The sequence below is a fragment of the Pinus tabuliformis genome, chromosome 8 (assembly GCF_031772625.1).
Source record: "Pinus tabuliformis cultivar Carrire ecotype Pingquan chromosome 8, CPIR1, whole genome shotgun sequence".
Lineage (NCBI taxonomy): Eukaryota > Viridiplantae > Streptophyta > Pinopsida > Pinales > Pinaceae > Pinus > Pinus tabuliformis.
The window spans coordinates 206,219,858-206,229,142 of NC_142294.1; the positions used below are offsets into that span (position 1 = coordinate 206,219,858).

The 9,285-nt window shown below is 36.0% G+C and overlaps 1 long non-coding RNA gene across 1 annotated transcript; it reads left to right on the forward strand.

The window, feature by feature from the left end:
* Positions 1-793: 793 nt before the first annotated feature.
* On the forward strand, positions 794-8,503 carry LOC149234847 (uncharacterized). Its single transcript, XR_016268234.1, has 3 exons — positions 794-1,125; positions 1,211-1,344; positions 8,145-8,503. It is a non-coding gene; the product is annotated as an uncharacterized LOC149234847 (long non-coding RNA).
* The last annotated feature ends 782 nt before the right edge of the window (positions 8,504-9,285 follow it).

Sequence of the window (9,285 nt, forward strand, 5' to 3'; positions counted from 1 at the left end):
AATTTATTTGTAATATTACTCAAATAAATATTTGTAGAAGTATTTTTCCTTATATACATTTGAATGTACTTTTTGGATAAGCTTTGATATATTTTTGTTGTTATCTAAAATCAATTATTTTAAACCTATGGACACTTTCAAAATATATATATATATATATAATTTTTAATGAAGTTTTTTTTATTTCAAATAATAATATATTCATACATATCATTTCAACCAAATAAACTAGATACACACAATTCATGTATACAAATAAACAATGACACACCACCACATAGTTTTTGTTAATCTATACCATTTTTTATTGAAACATCAATATCTATTATTTTAATTAAAATACTTTTTAATAAAAATAATTTATATTTAAATATAAGAAACTTTTTATAAAAAAGTGATAACCACTAAAAATACTCTTAAAAGAATTGGAATTAAATCTAAAACTTAGAGAAGTTTAAAGTTCACATTACCGTAAATAAATAAGAATCTCTTTCATATATCGCCATAAATAAATAAATAAATATATATATATATATATATAAAAAGAGAATTTCACATTTTTAAGACCACATCTTATTAATTTAGTATTATGTAATATTTTTAATTTTACATATATTAATATTTAATTTATATATTATAATTTATATAATTATTAAATATAAATATAAATTATTATTTTAAATAATTAAATAAAATATTATTATTTATTAGTGAAAAAAAATAAAATATTATTGAACTAAAGTTTTTGTGTTCCATATCAAATTATGAGAAATTTTTTTTGGCAAAAATCACATGATAGAAAATTTGTGATGGACTGAGTAGTCTATCTAAGGGGAGGAATGGCCCGGCACGGCCGAAAAATCGTCCGGTGGCAATCTCTCCGCGGTCGGTGGCCTCCACCACCCTCCTTCTCCGCCACCCTCCCCTGACAGAGGATCCCATCAGGGCTGAAAATCCTGACATCCCTGACAATCCTGACATCCCCTCACAGATAGGGTCGGAGCTGGAAAGTTATTGCCATTGGAAATTCGAAATGAAGAATTACGATGGGCTGCTCACTCACCTTCTTCCTCGACTTTGCCCCTCCCGCTCTGCAGTTCCTAAACTCTGCAACTCGCCACCCAGGTACAATTCGGACAAACCTCCGACTCTGTTAATTGAAATTTCCTCCAATGCGAAATCGAAATTCCCTGATATGTAAAAGCATCAGGTTCTGGTTGCTAGTTGCTGTTATTTTCATTGTAAAACCCTTGAGGACACCGACTATCCTCAACAATTAAATTGACAGATAGATTTTGGGAGCTGACGCTCTGCAATTCCTAAACTCTGCAGCTCGCCACCCAGGTACAATTCGGACAAACCTCCGACTCTGTTAATTGAAATTTCCTTCAATGCGAAATCGAAATCCCTGATATGTAAAAGCATCAGGTTCTGGTTGCTGGTTGCTGTTATTTTCATTGTAAAACCCTTGAGGACACCGACTATCCTCAACAATTAAATTGACAGATAGATTTTGGGAGCTGACGTGCAGACAAGTGGACTTGAAACTGGAACAATCGCCATGGTTTACATGACAACAAAACCCCCTGTTTTGAAGAGCCCGCGTTTTGTTGCTGTTATTTTCATTGTAAAACCCTTGAGGAAAATTAACAGATAGATTTTGGGAGCTGACGTGCAGACAAGTGGACTTGACACTGGAACAATCGCCATGGTTTACATGACAATAAACCCCCTGTTTTGAAGAGCCCGCGTTTCACTGAACAAAACGCGTACTCTATGACTACTTATGCATACATGACCATAAGTATATGCTGCATATCAATGCGAAGGGGTGAAAATGTTGAGAAGCAGAAACACAAGTAATGCATTTGAATTGACGGACGTAAAAAATTTGATCCGCCTCCACCATTAGCATTTAACCAGGAATCAATATCAACATATTTTGCCGAGTTAAAGATATGGCGGGACCTGACAAAATTAACAGAAACTAAAAGTTAAACTATTTTTAACTTTAAAATGACAGCAATGAGTTTAACTTTAAATGATTCCGATTATACTAATTTTGTAAGACTGGAAGATGCCTTTTTTTTAAACAGTGGACCCAGAAAATTGCCCTATCCCATGTAATTGTAGTGGCTATGGGTGTTGTAGTGGCTATGGGTGGGTCGCTGGTACTAAGCCATCTCAAAATACTTTAATTTTGGCCAACAATGATCACAAGGATATGGACAGTACACAAACAAATATAATTAACATTATTCAACAAGATGAACCAAACCCAAACGCCTGAAGTCTAAACAATAGCCACAACCAGCAAATCCTATGCAAGGGAGGAGCATGCCCACCGGGATTTGAACCTGGATCTTCATCACAACAACTGCTCCATTCGAGCACTAAACTACAGCCCGATGGACTATAATTCAGGTTCAACTATTGCATTAGCTTTCCCTGTTTAATTGTGCTTATACCATAGCATTTGTTGTTATAAGCAATATTGAATAATGTGTATGAGGCTTATTGTTTATCTGGCTAAGATATTCTAAGTTTGTACTACCAGGGATAACCTTGGTAAGTGCACTTATTACCAAAATAAGAGAGTCATGCTTCCTAATTGTCTGGGGCAATTCTGTCACAAAGCCCGCAGAGATTTCTTCCATTTACATTCTTCCATTTCAAATTAGCCTCTGGTGAGACCTTTTTGTAAGTTCTAGATATGATTGTTTGTTTGATAGTGGGTTGTCCTATTTGTATCCCAATGATCGCTTTTATATCAACCCTATCTAGTAGAGGATGGACCTTGCATGCAGAGATATAAATCAATCTGGATATGATCAACCCATCCTTATTCTTCATCAACAATCCTTATTCTTCATCAACAAATTTCCAGAAGTTAAAACGTAAACATTGGGGGAACTCAAGGTTTCCTTATTTTGGTTTGTTACCAAACACAAGGGGAAATTTCTTATGATTTATGAGTTGATTGTATAGCCGCATTGGCTCTTTGCTTATACTTGGCATTATATCTTCCTGCCATTAAATTAGGTATTAGGAATAAGCTTGATGTTTGCAAGCATTAGGTTTCATTTATGCTACATTCCTTGTGGCATCCTGGCTTGTGCCTTATCTTCAGAGGCTCTTGAGAATGAGAAGCTAGATATGAGGTTTCTTAAGTATTTTGGTAATAAATTTGAATTGGATTTTCTACTTGGTGTGACAGGAAATGTGAATGATTGGACCCATCATGTCACCTATTCTAGCCTTTTTCCTTTGTAGGTACATCATGCATATCAACAACCATCAGAGATTCTGGAGTTTTCTTGCACCCTATGAGAGTGTACAGTCCCCATACGAAGCCTCGTTGTTATCACCTGAAAATGAATGTTTCATTATGCATTTTCAGAGGCATCCTTTTCTCAGTAATTCAATTATAAGAATGTGAATCATTGGCATGAGCGTTGTCTTGAAGGCCATTTACCTTGTCTCTCTTTGCCCGAGGACTACCTTGTTCATCTAGCTTGACTAGATGAAGGTACAAATCATGGATATGAAAGCTATGGTTCTTTGGGGAAGTTCTAGTTTATTTTTTTGATATCACCTGTTCGGAGGATATTCTGCATATTTTGGTGTATAAATCACTATTGGAGGTATATGTGGAGGTATTTCTCACCACCAAGGTATCTTCTCACATTGTCTGAGGCATATTCTACATATTTGGAGGGACAGTGTGGACCTTGGTTACATGCGTAAGCCAAGAGTGGTTAAATAGTGAGGAGTTCCCTTCATCCAAGGAAGATTTGGTGATCCTCATCATCATCTTGGGGACCTTCATGGAGTCAGGGTGAAGGGAACATTCATATGGTAAATGTTCAACTTAGTTCCCTTCATGCTGCTCTGACTCCATAACCCAAAGGATAAGGCACTTGTCCTCTCAGTTCCACCATTTTTACATTCTAAAATCCTAAAACAATCCACTTCACTAATATGATTTAATCCACTTCACTAATATGATTTTTGGATCCACATTCAAGGACAGATTAGTGATTTTATCTTAAGGGATTCCCCCCTTGTGTTGGAAAAGAACCAGCCTAAAGTGAGGAGGATGACTATTGAAGTGACAGTGGGTGATGTTCTCAAACTCTCCTTGAGTTTGTACTTGATGATTGGACTTTGAACATCTTTGAAGTGCATCATTTGTAGGTAACACCTCCCAAACCTTAATAGTAAATACGTACTCCAATTTTAATTTTTTTTTTAAAAATTAAATCAAACACAAATTTTAATCTAAGCAACAAACCAGATCTCCATGTTTTCTTTTTTTTCTTTTGTTTATTTTCATCAGGTTTTGAGCAACGAAGATTTATGCCTAAGCAATATTATTTTTATTTTGTGGAGTAAAAGTTCTCTTTTAGATAAGGCCACCAGTATGGTGTCTGCAGTTGCATACATCAAAATTGTGTAGATTTACTTCTGTCCCATTAGGTCCAATTGCTTTTTCATAACACAATTTATTCCTGGATTATCTCTACAATTTAAGCTATATTGTTCCTGGTATGACTTCTGGGTCACAAGCATTTATACTTCTTCATAAAAGCTTCCAAAAATTAACTAGTATTTCCAGTTATTGAAGCAAAAGTAACAGAAACTTTTGCTCCTAAGCAATACTCTCTTGAAGGAACTTTCTCTTTGACAAGTGAGTGGGTGAACAACTTTTGCAAACCCTTCCACGTGAGTTCACAGAGGGCTGTAAACATTTTCAGCACCGAAACTGCTCATATGTTGGCTATGTCTCCTCGTATCTGGTGTATGTTATAACTTCCTTTTCCTTTGTCCACAACAAGGCACTACAGCTGATTGTTGATGTTAAAATAATCATTCCTCATGCTTGCCTGCAGTTCATCATTATTTTGGTTTGTTGATTCTGCATAGTCCTTAACCAGTTTACCAAGGACTGCCAATTTCAGTGTGATATTTTGAAAGACAGCATTGACTCAGTGAAGTTACTCTCTGTTCAATTCCAGGCCACTGTCAACTTCATCCTTGCATTCTCCACTAATCTTGTCCCTGCGTCTCCCCACATTATACAATTCTATTCTTGAAGTTGTTCTAACGAGATGTATAAGTTGGCTTCTGTGTCGGACCTGTTTTGGTGCCAAGAAGTAAGATCTATTGTTTTTTCAGGTGATCATACCTCTTCATAGGTAAGAAGGATTGAGACAGGTAAGGCACCACCCATCCTAGCTGTTGGGTTAGCTATTTTGTTGGTTCTTCTCCTGGTGTGGTTGAAGATTATATTCACTCAAATTCTGGGTGGTTTAATCAGTCCTTCTTGCTCCTAATAACCATTAACTACTCAAAGCATCACCCTTAAGGATGTCAATTAGTAGTTTTGAGTCCCATTTACTTCAATAGATTGGATTCCATATCTGACACAACTTTAAAGTTTATTCATTCTGTAAGAGCTTCATTTTCAGCCTTATGGCCCATAGCTCTGCCAATGAATCTGCAAAACATATAAAAGATTTATCTTCTTTCTCTGAGGACTCGGCCACCAATAGAAGGCTTCCACTGGTTGCTGTGTCAAAATTTAATTTTTACCACTCATCCTTGGTTGGCATCCACATAACATTTAGGGGTCCCTTATTGTCTATCCTTTAGTGAGAGGAGTATGATTTCCTGATTGTTGGACCTTCCAAGCCTTCAGAAATCTCAATTCTTGAGATGTTTGGCTGCCCTAGTCTTCTCTTCTATTTGGGATTTGATATCTTCTTTGATTGTCTGTAAGTCCCTGCCCAATTATTTCCAGCATTGATTAGCTCTTGATAAAAAAATGTTTTCTTGCTTTCCAGAGATCCCAAATGATGAATCCTGGACTTGCATTCCATATTCTCTTAATGATACTTGAGGTCCATTTTGACTTTGGCCATTTCGTTTCTGCTACTGATATTTCCAGGGAAGGAAGTGGTGGGTTATTGAATTGCATAAGCCATGATGTTCATGCTTCCTTGGCAGCTGGACAGTTGATTTAATATAACACAACATATTTTTGTAGCATTGGGTGTATGTATATACACAATATGCATGCACACACATACACAGCCCTTCCTGGTTTCCTGAAACTTTGAAAGTGGCATTTCCAATACACATTTTCAAAAACCGTACCCATTTTTCTGTTTCAGGTAACTTATCACTATAGCCTATGAATTTTAAATGCTCTTCTAAAGAGTTATCAAGCACCTGTTCTTGGCTATCTACTTTGGGTGATACCTAATACTCAATCTGGTAGCAATGTTTTGAATTTCTCTCAGCTATTTCATATTCTCGCCACACAGTTTTCATGGGGTATCCATGCCATGGAATGATTTCCTTCAACTGATGCAGGTTTTCTATAGGACAATGATACGGGATGTGATTGATTATCATCAACAGTGACATAAATGGAGTCCTTTTTATTATATCAGTAATATGTCCTCCCATGATTGCCTCTGGTATAGGTAAGGAACGCAGTAGGCCAGAGGTTATCAAGTCTCTCTCTTTTTTGTTTTTTCTTAAATAATTGTTTTGTGAAACAAACCATTATATCTTTACTGAATCTTTTCCAGGATGAAAATATTGAGTCAGCATTAGGCTAGCCTTGAACAAACCCATATGTCCATCTGCTACTTATGAACTTAAATTCAAATCCTATTACCTCATCAACTCTGTAACTCTATTGTACCAATAGATGATATTTTCCATCATTTTCCAATGAGATATGCTAGCTGCATTAATGAGCTCAATAATCCATGCATTTGTTGTAGGCACATGTTGTACACATTGTTGGAAAACTTCAAATTTTGTTAGTGATGTGTCTACCACTAAACTATGCTTTCCCATGAAGGAAATTTCAAACTATTATATGCTTGCACTTGTCTGACCTATTTCTGATGTACAGGGGACTGATATTAATGTTTCAAGAGATATTGGACACAGATATCATCTCCATATGTATCAAGCATTATTAATAGCCAGAATTTCGTATTGTGGATCCCTGCCATCCCCCCAATGCTCTCTTTTATTGCATGGAGTATAGAAGTTAAAAAGGTTTTGTAATAAACAGGGCCACTTCTTCGCCTTGAGAACAATTTCAACTTGAACTCTAACTTGTTGCTTTTTCTCTATTTATCTATTTTCCTTTTTTGAAAATGCTGCATATAGTATACTAAAAGTCAGATACATCTACATCGAGATCATTACATCCAAGGGCCAAAGAGCAGCCAGACAAGAGTCCCCTGTGCCTACATAAGCAAAGAGTGCTACCATATTTGCTGTGTCCATGATTTGAAGATTGTTTACATCTTCTCTAAACATGGCAATCCCAGTGGAAAGTTGGATAGCTGAGTCTGATCTAAATAGAACAACTTCTTCGAAAGTGAATGAAGTGCGTAGCTCATGAAAAATTGATTAACAGTGTCATTTATGCCTGTTAGATGGATTAATCCGAGATAGGCTGTCTTGCCTGATCAATCATCCATTTGTTTCCAAATACATCACCTTTCCAATGTAGAGGGAGAACACATTTGCTTTCTTGCTTCCAGGAGTTGGTAACTTTTCTTCCCCCCTTGAATTTGCCTGAGAAGGTCTTCTTGGTTTCTTGGAATTCAATCATTGCAGGATATGCAAACACTGGGTATGGGGAGAAGGCACTTGGTTATTTTGTCCAAATGTTGAGGGCAGGGATGGTGTTTCACTCAGCGTTAACTATGAGTGTTGCTATCTCATTTACAAATGGAGCCCCTAGTTCAAATTTTCAACGAGGCCTAGCAAACTATAGTTATTATAAAAAAAAGGAACATTTGTTCAAAGGATTTAAATCCAAAGAATGGTTGTTCATTGTAAACAAGTAATTGTAGATGCAAGGGATAAGAAATCAATGAGATATATGATCACCACGACATCAATGTATAATAGATAAGCACAAAGAATAGATAAGCTAGGTTATCATGGCGTCGTCAGGTGGCCCTTTATCATATGATAAGTATATTTATGTTTTCCCATTGTTATGTTGTTATAAAAATACCTTTTTCATAATTTGTTCATGGACATAATCTGTTCTCTTAAAGTTCATGAAACTTTGTGCTTTGACATGGAATGTTGGGTTGTTTCAGAAGGCTCTAGGTACATTGAGAACATGGGTGCCTGCAAAATTTGAGGAAAGTTTGAGCCTTCATCAGTGCAATATTAAAAATATGGGTGCCTGATGAGCACCGAGGAATGTTTGAGCCCTCATCAATGCAAAAGTAAAAGATCAATTATATGCCACTACTCTCCTGAAGTTTCATGAAATTTTGAACTTTGACATGGAATGTCGAGTTAATTCACATGGCTCTGTAATTGTTCAACAAATTGAATTGTTGGTTCTTTTTACTGCAATGTTTCTGTATTTTCTCACGTAATTGGTCTAATACTGCAGACTAAGCTGTAACAACGCTGTATACACACCACAATTTGGGAATGAATTAGTGTTTTGGACATCAATCTAAATTGTTCTTCAAATATATTCTCAAATGTTAGATCTGTTATATGATCAAAACAACTCTAATTTTATTTACGGTGTTCATATTTAAGAAAGAAGCTCTTGCGTTCATAGCATCTTGACGTGCAGTTTTCTGAACCTGTTGCTTTTGAACCAAGTCAACCTGAAACATGCATTCTTAGTTATTCTAATGCTTCAATTATGAACTCTGTTACCAATTGCACAGCCAACTTTTCCATGAGTTCTAAAAACATGAAGCAAACAAGACACAAATCAAACCCCTTATTTGGAATTGAAGCCTGATTTGATTTGGTTTTGAAGAAGATTACAAACTTGCCCATGCCCAGGTCTGATACCACTTAAAAGCTTGGTATTGCATATTCAAGTGTCAATGTTTGATACATTGGATGCTTGTGTGAATTTATTATCTTTCCATCATGGATCTGCATATCATATCTTTGTTTAGATGGACATAATGAATCACTTCTAGAGGCTATAGTTTCTTTTTTCTCCTTGTACACAAATAAACCCTTACATCCATACCAACCAATACATTATGCATCCTGTCCATACTCTATAACCTTCAATGCTTACATAAATACAAGTTTGTAGTTTTATAAAGTACACAAATAAAAAATATATCCATACCAACCAACACATTCTGTCTCCTTTACATAAGAAATCATGGTGCTGTCCATGCTTTTGATGCCTTCCTCCTGTCATTTGTGCTGTAGATGATCCATCCTCTTGTCAATTAATGACTTGAACCACTA